Below are 21,031 nucleotides of genomic sequence, written 5' to 3' on the forward strand. Positions count from 1 at the left end.
CACAGCCTGTGAAAAGCTTAGGATTAATCAACTAATAAATGGGCACAGAATTAAAATCGTATTTGAATGGGCCCGCAGGGAGCTCATGTTCTTCTAAAAAGTAATGGACAATGAATAAATACTTAAGTATAAATGGAAAGTTTCCCAGAATGAAGAAATAGTAAATCTGAATAATATGGTGAAGCAATAATTATAAAAAGACATTATTGATGAACAATTGAATAGAAAATGAAGTTGAATTACTGCGATGAAAATCATTTTGGCTTTCATCACAGTTCAGTTCCTGCATCACTTCCATGCATAACATCATTTTCCGACGATTGTTCGTCGATAATAAATGTCTTAAAAAGTTGACATCATAAAACAAATAAAAGTTTGAGGAAAAGCTGCACTTTTATATATTTAAATTTCTTCTACGTTTAAAGAAATATACAACAAATAACGATTTGAACGGAAAGGAGCTAAAACGAATTTCCTCCTTCTTGAAAAGTTTAAAGAATCACTGTGCGGCAGATGTTAATAAAGTTAACTGCCAGAGATCAAAGAAATGAAAAAACTTCCACTTAAAAATGCCGACAAATATTAAGTAATTTTATTTTAGAATAAACAATCCACTTTAATAGAATCTGAAATTCATTTCAAAGTTCATTTCAAAATTCATTTTTCAAAAGTCATTTTGTAACTCCAAAAGCCGCCCAACCGGGATAGTGGTTAGTGACTCTGACTGCCGTACCGAAGCGCCTGGGTTGGATTCTTGGAGAAGGCATAGGTGTTCGTAAATGTGTAGTTTTGCGCGGCATGCATACATTCGAAATATGCAGCGAGACGAAAGTCCTCTCGAGAATTTGTTGGTAATTATCATGGAAGAGTGGACCCTGTCGGATATGTTCCTCCTTCAAAACTGGGAGCGGAACTGAGCAAAGTCGTACCTTCACCAATATGATGCCCAAGGCTGTTGCCAACGACAGGCGCAATCTTGACTCCTTGCCACCATGAATTTCGTGGGCTTTCTCTAATTTCATCGCGATTAGTCACAACAACAACGTAACTCCAAAATTATGGCAAAATAATAATCATAGCTGAATTGTTTGAGAAATGATAGCAGATGTATATTCGTTGCGTTTGCGGGAATCAAGTGTTTAAAATAGCTCTGGAGCCCACCTGAGCCCGGCTCCGGTACTTCTCAGCAATTTTAATAAATCGCGTAGTGGATAAACGGATTGTATTCTTTTTGTTATGAAATTATTTGATCTCACAGCAATTTATTGTAGCAGTAAGTAAATCTTGAAAATCGATAATAACTTTCGAATTCAAGCCTGTCTTCTTTCCCTTGAAAATAAATCCTTAAGTGGAAGATGAGACGTATAAGAGAAGAAAAGCCCCAATTACTTTCCGAAAGCTTACCCTCCAGAAAGTGCAATAAAATTAAGAGACCTTTATTGGGAACAGGTAAATGTCACGTTTCCGAAGGTGTGTTCATCCTATTTCTGCCACTATCAGCATTTATAGTTATCCGAAATTTGCAACAGTACGCTGAAGGCAAACCATCGTTTTCGTTCCTTAATACTCTCCCTGAACAGACCTTACTTAATGATTTAGGTGGATCTGATTACGGCAAAGCATACGGCGGCTGTCTGCCTAAGGTAAAGATGCCTTCGTGGAGGACTTTGTAAGAGAAATTGGCTCGTATCCACGATATACGTGGGGGAAACCAAAAAAACGCCTGTGTAGCTAGCCCGTTCCATGGAATCAAACCCAGGTCAAACTTTAGTTGGCGACTTCACCGCTCGGCCGCTCGCGGCCCCTAACATAATAAAATAATAAGATAAGGAGTTGTAGCGCTCTAGAAACTCTTGATTTCCCACGGAATCAAACTTTCGGACCAGTGTAACCAAATACGGAGGTTGAAATGAGTCACTATTTTCAGAACCCCACGTAAGTTTTCAACTTACAAATGAAGCTTTAGACTCGGGAGCTTAGTTTCTCTCTGTTTCACATTCTGCTTGACGGTCGTAATTGTATCAGGAAGGCATCGTGATCAGAGAGTGTTTAATTGTTTTCTGTTCTTTGTTTTCGTATTACACTTCTCTGCTAAAATTTTTTTCGATACTTATACCGTTTCCAGCATTCTCTTTATTCTCATTTTTGATTCTTAACTTTTTTTTTTTTTTTTTTTTTTTCCCCATGAGTATGCTGGAAAAGCCCAACGGCAGTACTTCGTTTTTGAGTGAAATTGCAATTTCAGCTAAAGCTCCAAATAAAATAAGATCATGTGTTTTATTTTATTATTTAACTCTTTATCAGTAATTTAACATATTAATTTTCCTTTACCTCCTTGCATTTTACTTAATTTTTATTATTAATTATTTTATTTATTTACTTTTGTTCGCCTTTCTTGGCGAACCTCCAGACGACTCCGGCACACCTATTTTTAGAAATTAAGCGCTGTTGAGCCCGACCTAAAAGTTTTAATAAAACAACATATTTTTTTTTTTAATCTGAAATGTTTCAGATTTTAAATTACATCTAAAGGGGCTTTTTTTAACGTTTTGTGCGTTACCTTTATTTATTAAATATCACGTTCTTCGCACGTGAACCATAAAATTCAGTTCAAACGCAATATCGCAAAATAGTTTTAAATTAAGCTTATCTTTAGAATTTACGATACGCAGTCTCACGCGCTGGAGATAAAACTGTTTTTTCTTTACAACGTTGCCATGGGTCGCTTTGAAATCCTTGAGTTTTTTAATCAAAAATTCATTAAATGTTTTACAAAACATGAAATCTACAATAAAACAAATTCCAAATTTCAAATTTGTGCTTCCACATGCCCATATTCGCAGTAGGATTACGTCATTCAAAATTCGAAGGCTCTAGGTACCGTTGTTTTATCACAGTGCGAGAAATATGCATACATTTATGCAGATTTTTCATTATTTAATTTCTTCAAATATAATGCAGGACTCTAACATTTGGTGGCAACAGTTTGAAAAGTGAAACATTTATAGTGATTCAACGCAAAATCGCAAAACGAAAACAATAGTCCTTCAGGAACAAAGCCACTTTGGACTAATAAATAATTACATATTTTCTTTAATATATTAATACCTATGTAACCCAAAAACAAGTTTTAAAATGTTTTAGTTTTTTAGAAGGTTAGCTTCACCTTCTATTTATACAAGGAAGTAAAAACTCAGACTAATGACAAGGGAATATTTCGGACTCAGTTGCATTTGCCAACAGAATTGCGAAGACGGAGCGAATCGGTACTAAACTTGCAAATTTGTCATAAAACCTAGTTGAAGATAAGGCTATGTAGTCATCGTGGTCATAATCCAAGGAAGTATGCGAAATTTCGACACGTTTTTGCGCTAATCATGCAATTATGCCACGGTTTATGTATGATGTTTGCATAGCAGACAATGATAATCATGAAGTACCTTCATTTCTGCGTATGTCACGTGTGACTAAATTCGTCATTTTTAATCCGTACTCTAAAGCCGAGGTTTTCAAGTTTTTTTTTTTTTTTGTTTTTTTTTTTTTTGTTTTTTTTTTCAATACACCTAAAGAAAGATGCTAAAGTTTTCAAAGAAGCAGCATTTTTTCAAGAAATCTAAGTTGCTTTCATAGTATTCTAATAATAACTGTCATGTTACTTTTAAAAATGCTGTTTACTCTTCAGAAGATTTATTTTTAAAAAGTTTTGTTTATGTTTGCCACTGTGCGTGCTAATTGCCGAAAAGCTCATCCTCCTAATTGCCAGAAAAAAAAAATGTTCTTAGATATAGGAAAAGAAAGTGTTTTCTTCTATTAGCTAGTCTTCTAAAAACTATCCTCAACTCAATCTGCAAAGAATTAGTTGTAATCTGCAGTACGTGCTTTCATGATATGTTAGTTGTTAACACGTTCATTTGGCAAATGGAAGATCCCTGGTTCGAATACAGGTGAGGGCACAGTTGATTTCACCTGGTTACTGCTTCGGAAGCTCTACACATTGCTTTTATACCATATATAATTTCTTATTGGGTACTTACGTATTAACGTAATCACCACAGTAGAAGTCTCCAAACTTTCAGATTGTGCCAAATTCCTGCAACCATGCACGTGACCATTCTTCGAGCAACCATGTTTATAACACTCCTTCGGTTAAGTAATGCCGCCATTTTCGTACGCATTAATTTTTGTTGTATTCTAATTTCCGACGGTTTTTATAAACAAATCGTGATATTTTTTGCCTTTTAGCTTAGTTTTAAAATATGAGCTTGTGGAATTTGCCAGCAATGGAAGAAACTGCGGTAAAATTTCTGCAGAAATGCAGAATTTTGCTGAAAATTTTGTAAATGGAACAAAGAAGAGGTTAGGTTATTTAATTACAGCAAAGCCTCGAGGGCTATCTACCTAAGAGGGTGATGCCTTCGTGGAGGACTTTCTAGGGGAAACTCGCTCGTATACACGTTACACATGGGGAAAACCACGAAAACACCCATGCAGCCAGCCCGTTCGCGGGATTCGAACCTCGGACCGAACTACCAGTGTTCAGCGACTTTACCCCTCGGCCGCTGGTGGGCCGGAAACAAGGAAGAAATGCGTTTCCTAGCTAGCAGCTGATTCCGAGAATTGCACGAAGCCGAGTCTCCGCAATATTCTGACCAGATCCAGCGAAACCAGATCGCTGCGTATTTCGGAATAATCACGCAAAAAAATTACGGAATTTTTACTGTAATAACTTTTATTAAGAAGTTATGTTTATTTTGGGGATCTTCTGATAAACCATACAGGCAAATTTGCTTTGATACTTTCCCCCTATTCCCTTTCCTTAGTTTTTTTACTTGTGGTGTTTCCGAACTTTGTTGTTCTAAGGATTTTTAACACTGTGCCATTGTAATACTCAAATATATTTGCATCATCAGTACAATATAACAATGCATTGTGCACATATAGTTGTCTGCATGCAAACGAGTTCCTGTAACAATGCAAACTTTCTATCACTGTGCAGCACTCTCCAGAATTATCAGGAAGTGTCTATCTAAATGTATACATAAACAAAAACTGGTTTTGGTCAGACCTACTCCATAACATTAGCTTATTTTACTATCCTATTTTAGCTCAGATCGATCTATATATTTCAGTGTAGTGGGCCAAAATTATTCCCACACCGAATAAAAAGTTATCGTAAGTAATAATTTTGGATCGAATTTATAGGCTAAAACTATTTCCAGAAGAAATTATTGTATTTGTTGTAAATTTTGATGCATTTAGCTATAACGCCTGTAATATTTTTATACTGCAATATTAAAATTTTCATTTTTATTATAAATATCTATAATCCTCATTCATCGATTGTATGCTGAGTTTCAAAATGGAGTGTAGTAGTTATCAGTTTAGTACATTTGATGCTTTAAAATAATCTGAGACTAATTTCTTTCACTAAGAATGCTTCTCGTTAATACTTTGACTTGGCAATTTTTACTTTATCTGCCAGATAAGAAATACCTGATCATTAATTTTAAGATAAAATATCCTATTTTTAACATACTCATTTTATATATATTATTTATTTGTCTTGATTTGTTCTGTGATATCTTCCATAGCCTTTCGATTTGTTGATATTGCTTAGAATTCATAAGGATTCCTTATATAAGTTTTATTTTTATGTTGACAGATCTGAACACTGCGCAAAAAAAGGGGGGGCAGTTCTATATCTCCCGTTCTACTACGTTCTACCGATTGACGAAATTCAACTTGCGTTTTTAATGTCTCGAAAGCCTGACTCAGGATATATATTAGATTTAAATATTGTTCTAATATAGGTATTTTGACACAAAATTGGGCTTTTTCTGAAATGACATGCCAATTTTTTCCCATATTTCGATTCTACGATTCAAATTATGCCAAACTGCCGAGCTCGGTACAAATCGCACGAGTAGTTTTAAAAAAATAAGCTTTCCAAATTTTAGCTCCTCCATGTTAATTTCATTGAATTTGGTATATATTTATTAATCTCTCTTTTTTTTTATTAAACTTATATGGTTCTACCTTTCACACTTCGAAATTTAGGTTCATTTCAAGTAAAATTCGCCAATTTTTTATGATTTATTTTTTTAATTTGTATTTTTAAATACTTTTTATAAATTTTTCGAAAGAAATTTGGGTTATAACCTGTAAAATTTTTATCATCATCTTAAAATAGATGTATTTCTAAGCACACCTGCAAAAAATTAGAGTTTTGTATTCAAAATTTCTGAAGATATACATGAATTTATATATTGGCGCGTTTTGAAATTTGGCACATTTGTTCAAAGCGATAAAACATGAATGTGGTTTAGGCACTTTATTAAAATTATTTGGAAGTAGGAACAATGTGACTTTTTTTTAATTATTTGAACGTAGGAAACGATGTGACTTTTTAAAATTATTTGGAAATAGGAACGATGCGACTTTTCCTCCCCGCTCATGCACAATGTTAAGGGAAAAGAAAATAGGTTGCCATGCATTAAAAAGTTCGCTAAGTGAATTATTCTTGGCGCAAATTAAAAAACATTCGCTAAGATAAATTTTTGAATTTCTCCGTAAATTTCGCTCCAAATTTTATACAATTTAGTATTTAGGCATAATTTGAGTCGTAGAATCGAGATATGTAAAAAAAACTGCCATGTTATTTCAGGGAAAAGTCCGTTTTTGTGCCAAAATGCCTATGTTAGAACAATTGCTATATATAAATCTAATACATATCTTAAGTCGCACTTTCGAGATATGAAAAACGCAAGTTGAATTTTGTCAAGCGACCCAGTAAAACGGGAGATATAAAACTGTCCCCTCCCCCTTTTTTTGCGCAGTGTACATAGAAACCATACACTTAAATTAAGGATATATGCTTAATGTATGTTTAGATATAACTGAAGGGTTGTTTTATATAATTAAAGCTAGATGATGAATACACATACAATATATGACCATGGAAACAATTTCATATATATAGTCCTTGTGCTAGGAAGAAACGGGTGATATGGTTGATTACGATGACCTCACAGGGCCTAGAAAACGTACTGATAGTTTTGGTACAAAGTGTATACTGGTCAGTACCGCTTATCCGCCAAAACCACGTCAGCATTCCACATCCACACATATCCGGGTTTCCAGTGCGATTTTAAATATACATTCACTATCTGTTCTTTTTGCCCACTCGCGGCCGAGCGGTGAAACCACTGAATATTGGTAGTTCCGTCAGAGTCACGTCGAACGGGCTGATTGCATGGGCTTATGTAAAATTCCAATAAACAAGTCAGTTTTCCTTGAAAAGTGCTCCATGGGATATTCCTCACTTTCCGTATAGGGCCTGATGGAGGAGCACGTGATAAATATAAAATACTTCTCTTTTTTACTACTGCGCAGACGGAAAAGGAGAATGCAAATTTCTGACAGTTATTTAATTATTTATTCATTTATTGTGGATAATTTTTCAAATTATCCAAAATAAATTAATCGTCGAAGATTAATTTCTCGTCGAATTTGTTTCTCGAGCTCGGTTACTAGTTGCTGTTTTCGAACTTTCCTAAAAAACCGTATCATTATATTTATTTTAATAATAGCTTTCCGCAAATAGTCATCAAAATTTAAAACAAACTGCAATCAACTCAGTTTAAGGACTACTGATTAACATGATCAAGGCTGAATCCATGGCGTTTAAATCACCCGCGTATTTCCTCTTCGAATAAATGCATCGTATAATGACGTAACAGTCTCAAAGATGAAAGTTGAAAAGATGAAATTTTGTTCGTTTTAATTAAGTTGCATTTTATTCATTATAAATAAGTCATCTCGATTTGATATCGAGTTCAATAATTAATACGACCAGATAATTATATTTTTTATACTCATAGCCTCTGTAGCCTAAATTATAATAACTATAATTTGGTAATAGCTTAATTTACGAGTAAATTCAATTTTACTTTGCTCAGTTCCTAATCACTTGTTTACCGATTTAAGATAATAAAACTACCCCTTCTTATTTTAGATGATTCATTTTCATAAGGTTGGATGTATTGGACATTGTCTTGGAAAACGTAATGCTACATTTCTAAAAACGTGAAATGTGCTTAATATAGGAAATATGCATAGAATTATATAAAATGTGATTAATGTTTTAACGGTTTAATGTATTCTTTAATTAGGTCCTTGAGTATTGTAGTCTATGTTCTGTATGTAATATAGATTATCCAGCTTTTCTTATAATTTGCACTGTGTAACTGTAGTATTATGTGAAATTTATGGATGCTGAGCTTCGAACATGGAACTTACAATAGTTTTGTGTAGTAAAAAATGGTAAGTAATATGGGTATAAAATATCAGTATTTCTTTGTAATAGTTTGCATATGAAAAATATAAACTTCTATTTTCGGAAAAATTACGAGAAATGTATCAAATCATGTAATAAATCTGGTTGGTCTTCAAGTTCGACAGAAGTGATTTAACTTGGGATGTAACTTTACATAAGAAAATCTAAAATTTCCAATGGGAATTCATATTTTGGAAAATAGTTTTCTATTCTTGATACAGTTTCACTGCACTAAGTCTTCTAGCTCTTATGAAATATCATTGTTATTCACAAATTTTCATGAAAGATGAAAAATATTTGATTTTTTCCTTGAAAGGTTAAACGTCATTCAGTAAGCACCTGCAATTAAACTCGTATGGCACTCTCTAATTAATGTGAAATGATATATATTCTTTGAAAAAGATTGGGCTATGTTCTTAGAATCTACGAAATAGTGAAATGTTTGGTATGAAATGATAAAAGTCTTGCATGAAGTTCGGTATATGTTCACTCTCATTATTGAAGATCTCTTCCTAAATTCTAAAATAGTGATGTTTTTACTCTTATTATTTTCAAAATTTGGTACTTCATGAATTAAATAACTGTATAGATGTACTAAACTTGATCGAAAATTCAAATATTTTAATAATTGTTTGATTTTATTTAAATGGTTTAGAAATAAATGAGCGGTATGTTAGGTAGTTTCTTTCAGAAATATATCCGTGTTTGAAAACTCTGTAGATAATTTGCCTTACTGAGATTATTCTAAATTTTTAAAAATATATGGGTGATATGATGCTATGTTATCATCTAGAGTGTATTTTCTCTTTGCAGATAGTGTATAGAGTTACAATAGGAATTGAATCTTCTTTCTATAATAGCAGAATTTAGTAGTATCTCTAGAAGAGGAATTAAAAAAATTTCCTGTTTTTGTAAAAAATAATGAAATATCTGATTGTCATTATGGTGGGAAGTGTTATTCAAAAGTTTCAGAGTGTTAAAATATGATTCTGAAATGGCGTTTTCTGAAAATAATCAGTGTATTTCTCAATATTATAAGTTAAAATAGTCAAAACTAGAAGTCTTTTTACACAATGTGAGTATGAAAGTCATTGAAAAATCTGTTGCAGTCGTATAAAATTTAAATCGAAGGTGAAAATTGTTGCTTGCAGGATTAAACAATATCAAAATTTAGTTTGAAACTAAATCACTGAGTGCTACATACAGATGCGATCGCGATTTTTTCAAGGTCTTTTAGTAGAAGATATCCTATTTTTTAAGTAAAATTATTTTTCTTTTCCTATGAAAGTAAGTCTAAAGCTAAATCTTTGGAAAAGTGAGATATCTGGATTTTCATCTGTTAGGAGAAATGCGCATGCTACATAAAAATAAAATAGGGGTATCACTGAATTTTCTTGTTACTACAAAACTAGATACTAAAGGGTAGATTTAGAAAATAAAAGAGCATTTCTAAAAAGTTGGTTCATTACCTTACTTTTACTTCTTAAAAGTTGATAAGTTATAAGAAAATTCTTTTTAACCGTATGCTGCTTATAGGAAATGATTTGTTACTCAGGTTTTATATTAATGCATTACACGATTTTACATTTCGTTTAAGTATTGGTAAGGTTTTACTGTTCCTAATGAGTGGAATTTTCTTAGTGTGTACGTGAATATTTAATTGCATTTTCCTTAACAACGCGTGGGAGTAATTTAATAATGCATCGCATAAATATTCTTTTCTTTTAAAAATCCTAGTTGAAAGTTAATTAAAATTATTTATTATTAAATGTATGTAAAGGGCTAATTGTACTACAGAAAGGTTCATGACTTTTCTATGTATACTGACGAGGGTATATAAAGTGAACTTCAGGTTTTCCCCACTGATAGTAAATCTGGAACAATAAAAATGTATTAAGACTCATTTTTGGGTAAATATATTGCTTTCTATCGCACACTTTCTAAACATTTGTTGGAAACTCTGGGTAAGTAACTTAAATTCAGTAAAGATTATATCCTGATTTGGGTAAAACCTTAAATATTCTACAGTGAAAAATGTTTATTTCATATTTAGTTCTTAATATTAAGAAAATAGTTCTAAGATAGTTATTGTGTACTGTGGGAATACTGCAGGAAAAGATGAATGAGTTAGATGGTCTATGGAGTTTTTCACTCAGAAAAAAGGTAATGTTTAGCAAATTACAGTTCTCGAAAATGCATAGAATGTTCCTGTAATGCAAACATATATGTACAATTATAAGAAAACGTAATACTTATTTGGGTGTAATTTTTTTATTGAAAATGAGTTATTCCTTATTAAATGTGTATTAGTAAGGAATATTTAACTGCTGTGATGAGTATTGTACGGAGAAATTTCTGTATTTGTGATGAAGAAAGTTAAAATATTCGAAATTGTAGTGGAGATTTGGGTAAAATGTCTCTTACTCTTTGGTTCCTTCTGTAAATATAGGTATATTGGTAATTATATATGTTGTGTAAAGTACTTCAAAAGATTTCGTTCATAAGAAAATAAACTGGTAAATAAATTAATGCAAACTGACGTTTGCGAAAAGAACATTTTAGTCTAAGAAATTGAAAAATAGTCTATATATGAAATTGTCTAGTGAATTAAGTTGGAACTGTCTAGTGAATTAAGTTGGAATTAAGTTGGAACTAAGTTAAAAAAAATGTATTAACACTATGCGTTAGAAATAAATGCATATCAATAAAACAAACTTTCAAGAGATGAAATTGTAACCAATGGGTAAAATCAATGATCATTCATCTCTTATTCAATACTGGAAATGTTTATCTTAGAAATTTCTTTTATACATGTAACGTCAAATTTCGTCCATTTCACATGAAAGCCGTTCATGAAGGCAGAAATATCCGTACTTAGTGTAGGGAAAGGTAATAAAATGAAAATTTACATAGTCGAGACATTTAAAGTGATGTAGAAGGCATTCAATTAGTACAAATTACTGAATTAAAAGGTACTGAGCGTTCAAAATAATAAGAAAGAATTTTGTATGAGTACATGAAAGAATGAATATGGGTCTAAAATTATGGATAAAAGTTAAGATTTCATTCTAAAAATTCGGAATCTATCAAACTAGCTTCACGAGAATCAGGATTCAAAACTGAACAGTGGTAACACTGAAGAGCTTAAAAACATATATTCAGATATAAAGGGTATTAAGAATTAAAAGGAAATGCTAGAATATGCAGGAAATGTTAAAGTTTGAAAATGCGAATGAAGTTAATGATGAAGTAAAGTAGTAGGATAAGTCATGGTAAGAGTACTACAGAATGATAAATTGTAGAATTGGCAAATTAAAATAGTACTATAAAATATGGACTAAGTAAGGACTATTCAACGAATTGGATATGAATAACAGTTAAAGGTTGTAAAATAAAATGCTTAATTTAAATCGATCTCTATTTTTAAGAAATTTAAGCGTGTTAATTTAGCTGAAATAGTAAAATCACAAGCGCAATTACAATCAAAAATTATAAAACAGAGTTAAAATTTAGAGTATGTTGGAAACTAGACAGAAACCCAGTGCCAGAAAAGTATGAAAATTACATCTAAAATTAACTAAAGTTTATGCGTATGGTAGGAAAATGTAACAAACAAGTTCAAAATTAGAGTACTTTAAAAATTACGAAGGTATAAAATGTACGAAACATGTTAAAAATAATATCTAAAATTAAATAAAGCTCATATACATGGTAAGAAAATAGAGGAATTAAGCTAAAATTAGGAGCTTGTTTGAAATTAGGAAGGTTAAAACGTATGAAAGTCGTTACAAATTAAAGGAAAGTCATGTTAAAATATAAGAAATTAGTTAAAATTCTTAGTATGTTGAAAACTAAAAGCGATAAAAAATAGAAAAGGAGTTAAAATTTACATCTAGAATTAAATAAATCAGGTATATGGTAGAAAAATGTAATAAGCAAGTTCAAACTTAGAGTACTTTAAAAATTACGAATGTTTAAAATGTACGAAGCAAGTTAAAAATAACATCTAAAATTAAACAAAATTCATATATATGGTCAGAAAATATAGGAATTAAACTAAAATGTAAAGTATATTTGAAATTAGGAAGATTGAAACGTATGAAAGTCGTTACAAATTAAATGAAAGTCATGTGAAAATATAACAAATTAGTTAAAATTCAGAGTATGTTGGAAACTAAACACGTTAAAATAACGAAAAGAAGTTAAAATTTACACCTAAAGTTAAATAAAAGTCAGGTATATGATGTGAAAATATAGCAATTATGTTAAAATTAGGAAATTATGAAGGTTAAAATGTATGAGAGAAATGAAGTAAAACTCATGTACGTAGTGTGAAAATATAGCAAATTAGTTAAAACTCAGAGTATGTTGGAAACTAAAAACGTTAAAAAATAGAAAATAAGTTAAAATTTACACATAAATTAAATAAACGTCAGGTATATGATATGAAAATGCAGGAATTATGTTAAAATTAGGAGGAGTTGTGGAAATCATGGAGGTTAAAATGTATGGGAGAAATCAAGCAAAAGTCATGTATATAGTGTGAAAATATAAGCTGGTTAAAAATTTCAGTATATTAAATAGTGTGAAGGTTAAAATGTACAAAACAAGCTAGAAATGTTACATCTAAAATTAAATACAAGTCATCTATATGATTAGAAAATGTATGAAATAAGTTAAAATACAGAATATGTTGATGATCGCAAACGTTGGAAAGAAGGAAAAAAGTTAAAAATTACGTCTAACATTGAATAATATAATACACGAAAATGCGTGTTTTAGTAATTACACTCATAAAATATAACGAATAAGTTAAAAGTATTGCCTAAAAAGTCTGAAAAAACTCTGGGTAAAATGAATTTAAGAATAAAAATGAGTAATGTAATGAAGATTACGGAAAGTATATGTGATATTATGAACAAAAGATTTAAGACATAAGGTAAAATTCTGAGTGTATAGGATCACTCAATCATTAAATTTGAAAATAATCCTCGTTCAGAGTAACTAGGAGATAATCATCATATACGTAGTAAAACAGTTGGAATACGAAGAAAAAACACAAAGGCTAAAAATTTATTAACGAAGGGAAATCACCTCCGATAAATCAGTAAAATATAGTCTCTTATTAAATTGTGATGACATGTAGCAGTTTTGCAGATATTCAGTCATAGGATAAATACAAGTAAGAAAATAATTATCTTCGGAAGACTGTGAAGGAAACATTTTATTTTATATCTGTTTCTAGAAAATAACTGTATCAGTCACTTAAAACACCTACTTGATATACGTTTTTAAGAACTCAATATAAATAAGCAAGTTTACAAATTATCATATAACTACTAAATCACCTAATTAATAAAATCTAAGCACACGGCCTTTTTCTGTGACGTAGCAACTACCCTTATCTCCCATCCACTTTCTCATAAGGCTCCCTGTCCGCATTTTCAGATAAGTCCCCATTCCACGGCTGAGGCTTCCTTCTCGGGAGCTCCCTCAACTCCCGCTCCCTAAGCTCCCTGGCTCAGAACTGTCTTTTTCCTCTACTTTGCTCATTTAAGGTAATCATTTAAGATGAATATGTTAAATGCGGACAGTTTTCTATCAGAAAGATCAAGATGAAGGCAACGCCCAAGGCCTTAGAAAGAAAGATGTTTGAAATAATGCATAAAAATGATGCTTTTGAATATATATAATGAAGAATATAAAATTTTCAAAAATTAAAATAACTGTTATTTGTATTTCTGATAGGCTTTTAATGAAATAAATCCCTGATAATTTTTTTCTGAATTATATATCATTTTCTCTAGTTTCAATTCAACAATTAAGAGTAGAAAGTTTTAAAAAAATCTTTAATTGGAAATTATTGAGTGCTTGAAAAATGTTTTTATTTAGCTATTAATATTTCAACTGGGATGATTTTTCGTAATTGCATTCTCCCAAACGATCATTTTAAATCAGTGTATAAACAAAATTAATTTGTCAAAAGTTACCATTTAATAATTTTCAGAAACAAAAACAGAATCAGTTTTAAGTTAGATAGTGCCGAGGGAAAATAGTGAAATTTAAAGAGCGTCTTTAAAGAAATAATGCAAAGAGTGTTAGAGAAAATCAACCCAATTAGTTAACATTTGGGGAAAATACCCTTCTATGCCCAAGGATTTAGCTAACCATAGCATGCGTACTGGGTTCGCGCAACACCAATGCTTATTAAATATCTATTTTTTTATTTAGCGACTTCCGATTATTCTTCAAAGGTATCAAGGACTGATTTAGAAACTTCGCATAAAAATCGACGATTAGGAAACGTTGCCGGATAGTAGGTAAAAGAAAAATCATTACAAGTTATCCGATGATTTCGGTGTGATTTTCAGTAGATTATAATATACACATCTGTTACTTTAATAGCCTATTATTTTGTGTTTACCCTTTGCACAGATATTTGCTCGGCGTATTTGTAAATAGATTGGGACTTCGCTGGTAAGAAAAATAATAACATGAACCACTAGCAGCCTTGGTAGAGAAGCAGCAACACAATAGCTCGTAAAAATAAAATAAATATGAACTTATTGACAACGACTTTTTTATCAAAATCCTAATTTAATAATAAACTGTAAGAAATTTAATAATGTATAATACGTTGTTAGTGTTGTTATTTTAACGCTTTAACATAATAGGAATATTTTCCTATTTTTATTTACCTATAGAAACCATTTAAATGTCTGCCAAATATTTTAGCTGACAAACATTGTTTATATATCTTTTGCTAAATAATCCTATAGCATTTGCTGTGTTTATATGCTAATAAAAAATATGAAATTTGAAAATTTCAGATTACAGTCTAACATCCTGAAAAATTGATCATTCAAATTTCAAAAAAGTAAATTAAAAATATATAAAAATCAAAAAGAAATTTCAATCTGATCTTAGAATGCAGATTTCAGTTTAACAGCTAAGGTAATTTAGACGATGCTGTTACAACAAGCCTTAGTCTCTCGGAAATTAATATTTATTTGTAATGTATCATATATCTACAGTAAGCTGTTCATAATGGGAAAGTCAAATAGTCGAAGGAAAAATATATTACGATATAATTTTTTTTTTTTTTTTTTTTTTTTTTTTTTTTAGTCCAAAGGGATTTGAATCCCGAAGGACTATTAGTTTCGTTTTGGCATTTTCGGCGACTCATAAATGTCGGTTCACTTTTCAAACTGTTGCCACAAAATGTTAGAGTCCTGCATTATATTTGAAGAAATTAAATAATGAAAAATCTGCGTAAATGTATGTATATTTCTCGTATTGTGATAAAACAACGGTACATAAGAGTCATCGAATTTTGAATAACGTAATCCTCCAACGAATATGAGCATGTGGAAGACCAAATTTGAAATTTGAAATTTGTTTTATGATCGATTTCCTATTTTTTAAAACTTTGACGAATTTTTGATTAACAAACTCAAGGATTTCAAAGCGAGCAATGGCAACGTTGTGCAGAAAAAAAAACATTTTTATCTCCAGCGCGTGAGTCTCTGTATCGGAAATTCTAAAGATATGCTCGTTTTAAAACTATTTTGCGATATTGCTGTTGCACTGGATCTTATGGTTTAAGTGCGAGGAACATGATATTTAATAAAGAAAGGTAACACACAAAATGTTAAAAAACGCCCCTTTGGACGTAATTTAAAATCTGAAACATTTCAGATTTTTTTTTTTTTTTAATTAGCGCCAACATAGAGATGTGTACACTTCTTCAGTATAGAAAAGATTGAATTATTCAAGACATATAGCTTGGCAATTATTTTGCTAGATTGTTGCGCACAAGGCTCGTAACGAATGTCGAGTGGCAGTACTTTTCCACTCTGCCAAGATGATCTGAGAACTGTAAACAATGAATAATCTATCTTATAGAGGTTTCTTAAGAGGCGTTTTAAAAAGATAATTGCTAACATGTCTTTAAAAATCTAATTCATATGTGCCATAGACGTAAAAAAAAATGGAATAATAAACACGAAAAATAAATTTACCCGTATATGAAAAAGAAAAAGGCGAATTAAAACGGCTTAACGCAAGAAAACGGCTTAACGCATAAATTCTGATATGTGCCATAGACGTAAAAAAAAATGGAATAATAAACACGAAAAATAAATTTACCCGTATATGAAAAAGAAAAAGGCGAATTAAAACGGCTTAACGCAAGAAACGAATACGGGAAGCTGTAGGCAAATGGAAGAACTAAGCGTTTTATTTATAAACATTTGGAAGAGATTTTTAATAAATAAAACCAAAAAATAACTTCTTGACACAATGAATTTCGTGGGCTTGGTCTGATGGTACTGTCAGACAAGAACTACAACAAATATCTTCATAACAGTATATGAAGATCTTTTATACTATTTTGATGATGGTGATGTAGAATAAAAAAAAAAAAAAAAAAAAAAAAAAAAAATTCTGGCCCTAAATTCTGATCTGAAGAATCAAGATCAATTTTTTTTTTTCTATAGACATTCACTTTATGAATAGTCATTTCTCTGATTTGAGAATTTTCGATTCATTTTTATTCAAGAGTTTGGTTTTCTTTTATTTGAATTTCTTCTTTCAAACTTACATAATAATACTAATAATGAGACTCAAATTTTAACTGCCTACATGTCTCGTATCAAATTTCACTTGTTTACGTCATAGTAAAAATAATTATAATTATAGTCGTTTGGTGTACTAATTAATAATTTCGAACCAAATTCTTCCTGCCCAAATTCTGTAAAAATACATACATAAATGAAAATTTATTCGGCATAACAAAATACAAGGCACGTTCAACATGAACTCTAACCAAAATTCAGTCTTAGATTAGCTCTCTTTTCAAAAGAGAGTTCAATTCATTTCAAGAAAATCTGATGTAGATCTTAAGACGGGTGAAGCTACACTTGAAGGCCTTGTTTGATATTCTTGAAATACATGCGTTGCAAAAATGTTTCGTATCTATTTAATTTTCTGTTACTATTCCATGAAAAAATTTCAGATTTTTTTTTTTTTTTTTTTTTTTTCTAGCCAGTAAAAAAAAGCCACGGAAAAGATCCAGGTCCTGAGATTAAAGATGAATATTTACCAGGCATTCAAATAAACTAGCGCTGTTTTTATTTAATTTACATTGTGAAAAAGATTTTCAGAATCTTTGTAATTTTTGAAACAGGTCTTGCCATCTATCGGCATTTGAGGATGATCAGCTAAAGAAATAAATAACAGGTACCGCCATCTTTCGGCATTTATACAACTAAAAACAATCAGGTATTAAAAGTTTCTGTACAAATAAAAAAAAACTGGTACTAAGCGCTCTTTTCAGTTATATCAAGCAATAATTTTCAAAAAAAATTTTTTCATTTTTTAATTTAAATCTCACGCAATTTTATTCATAAGCCATTTTAACAAATTAAGTAATTTGGATTATGCAGTAGTATTGCTCAGTAATATTATGTCATATTTTGTTAACATAATGAACATTCATAGAAACTATATCGTATGATTTATTTTTTGAGCTTTTTGGTAACAATGAACTAACTATTGAATAAATTTTACTTATTTTATGTTAATTGCTTTAATTTATATGGAAACCTATTTTTCAGGTGAACGAAATTAATTTTAGAATATTTTTGAACTAATTTCCTTTATTGAATGATTTAAAACGGATTTAGTTATAAAAGTAAAAATCTAGGTAAAATTTATAGAATTATTAAAAATTTTTTGATTTTTTATTTAAGAAATTCAAACCATTGGATGTAAACGATTCATTTAAATCGAATAAGTAATTAATTATTATTTTTCCCCTTGTTTGTTTTACAATATTGACTTCAGTCATTTTGCATTTAGCGCTTTAAAATGTTTGCAGCTATAGCATTGTACATTGCTTTTAAAAGGTAAACCTTTATTACATTTAATTATGCATATAAAATAAACGCCTGTACTTATTTTTGTTATTAGCGTTAAATAATAGGTGAACAGCGTTGTTAAGAGTTTGAAAATTCAAACATGTAACATATTGAGAAATATAAAAAATAAATTTTAGTTTATATAGTCAATATATAATGCACTGAGCGATGGCTAAAGGGGGGAAGCCTCTAAAAGAAAGCAAAATTTGGAAGTGGGGTTATTAGAAAATTAACTAGTCAGTTGCTTTCTATTAAAATCAATTTAATTAACTTCATTAGTTAGTAAACATCTAAATACTTCAGTATACTTTAAAAAAAATTATACCTTGCCGTTTAGTAATATGTTAGGAAAGCAAAAGTATCATAAGTCAAAATAATAATAAAAATAATAATCATTTCATTTTTTGTTAAGTAGAAAATTGATGTCTAATGTTTTAGCGTTAAAAAAAATAATTCTACGCACAATATGGAAAGTGAACAAATGTAACTTTCTGTTTATTAAGAGAATAATAAAATAATAACACTTTTTTTATTTCTTTTTTTACATTTCTACAATGACTTATTTTGTTATATTAGCAATTTTTTTTATAGAAATTGTTCTTACGTTTTAATAATAGCAGAATAAATAATTAGTTATATGATATTTTTAATTGATGGATTTTTAACTTAATAAAAACTGAACCATTTTTAAAAGACTAGTGATAAGATACTCGTTTTGATTAATTATAAATTATAAAATTATTTTCATAATAGCTAAAGGATTTTAAAATAATTTTCTCAGGAAAATACAGCGTTTAATCATCTGCTATGATCAAGAATATATAATAATAAATTGCAGTTCAAGTAATATATTTTGCTTCTAGAAAAATCGCTTAATAAAACATAAAACCGAGCACTTTATATATAATGTGCTCGGTATATAAGCACTTTATATAAGCAAATTAATCACTCGATTTATTGTGTGAGTAAAGAAATATAGAAGAAATTACTTACTTTAGCTTCAAAACTTTCTTGTTGGAAATGGCAGCAGCGAGAAAATCAAGCATATAATTTCAAGATCATGTCTTTACAAGTTCGAGATGGCTCTGAAGAAACTCTAGAAATACTTCTAGAATTTTTTATTATTGTTATTTCTTTCACAGTTTTCCTCCTGGAGAACTTTTACATACCCTAAAGCCGAGTTCTGACCTTAGAAAACCGGAACTGACCTCTGGCGACCGAAATTGTTCGCGACTCAACGTCGACTCCAAAATGGAACGCCTTTTGTATTTTTTTGTATGGAAACAGAGTTGCTACAAAATACCATGTGCAATAGGGTCTTAGTAAAACTTGGAGAGGTTAGAGGATTTAAATTCAAAATGGTTACATTACGTGGTTTCTTCAGCGAAAAACCGCAAGCTGAAATTTTAGAAGTTTAATTGCATAAGGAAGTGATTATATTTTACAGAGCTTATTTTCTAAGAAATTTAGAGATTTTGACTAGCAGAAAAAAAGAGACAGAATTTGCTGACCCCGAAAGGGTATAACAGGTAAATTATTTGCAGAAGTTTAAAGTTGTTTTTCGAAAAAGAATAATATTGCGGAAATGAAGAGCAGAAAATTAGCATATGGTAACGAAAATATTTATTTTCCCGAAGCTTTTTTTATTTGAAAAATTATAATCAATAAGGTGTATATCTAAAAGTTCGAAAAAACTAAAACTTGCATCCTAAATTCACGTTTTTAAATTCCGAAAGCGAAAGCTACAAAAATAAAAATTTTACTTCGAAAAACAAACTAAGCTACTTTAACTAAAATAATAAAGAGACCGGATTATGAACTCCTCTAGGTTTCTAAGAAATCTGAACATTTTGATTCACACAAAAGAAAAAGCAGCAGTTATTTGACCCTGAAATGACACAACAAATTTGCAACTTATTTTACGCTTATTTTATCAAGCTTAATTGTGTTACGAAAGAGAAATTATATTGTAGAAGTATACAACAGAAAAATAGCGTATGGTAATTAAAATGTTGCTTTAATAAAAGCTTTTTAGTATTCCAATTCATCTTTGGAAAAATGTCTCACTAACAGTTAAAAAAATTTCTTTTTATTGTGTCATAAATGCGTGTTTTTGGATTTTAAAAGCTGAATTGGAAAAATAAAGATTTTACTTTTAGACGCAAACTAAAAAAGGAATTAAAAAAAGGAAAAAAAGAAAAAAGAAAAAAAAAACTTGATCTGAAAAATTTCCTTTGTTCTTAGTTAGATCAATAAACATATTATTTTAACAAATTAGCAAATAAATAAATAAATAAAAATTCCTTCTTGTGACAGTAAAAACTGATGCATTTGGTTCTCTTATAGTACAGAAATTAAATAAATCTATGATGTTTTAAGATTTAATAAAATTTTAATATTTTAACATAGAGTAAAAAGTTCTAGTAACAACAGTGCATTAATTGTGTTAATTTTCTTTTGACAGACGTAACTTTTTATTTTTGTTTACATCCGATTTTGTCAATTCTAAAACAAGCATTTTCTCAATATAAAAATACGTAAAAGAGAAATGCATTGTAGAAAACTCACTTTTAATTACTAAATATTCTGCAGTAATTAAACTTTCCTTACTAATTATTCAGCATTAATTAAACTTTCTTAGATACTAATTTGAATAAATAACCAGTTTTAAGATAAGTTTCCATCCACCGGAAATTTCGTCTGCGCAAACAGTTCGCAGTAGCGTGTTTAATCATGTTTTGTGAAACGATTTTTAGCGTTCGAAAGAGAGAGACTT

The 21,031-nt window shown here is 30.1% G+C and overlaps 1 protein-coding gene across 1 annotated transcript in view; it reads right to left on the reverse strand.

Moving 5' to 3' along the window:
• LOC118203884 (carboxypeptidase B-like) overlaps window positions 1-19,426 on the reverse strand; it is a 61,550-nt gene extending 42,124 nt beyond the window's left edge. Inside the window, exon 1 of the mRNA XM_035376186.2 lies at window positions 19,249-19,426. The gene's annotated coding sequence lies outside the window, so the exon portion shown is untranslated. The remainder of the gene's footprint in view (window positions 1-19,248) is intronic.
• Window positions 19,427-21,031: the final 1,605 nt, after the last annotated feature.

The sequence above is a fragment of the Stegodyphus dumicola genome, chromosome 2, assembly GCF_044657685.1.
Source record: "Stegodyphus dumicola isolate Sdum_Otavi_A_Nest chromosome 2, ASM4465768v1".
In the NCBI taxonomy this organism is placed as follows: domain Eukaryota; kingdom Metazoa; phylum Arthropoda; class Arachnida; order Araneae; family Eresidae; genus Stegodyphus; species Stegodyphus dumicola.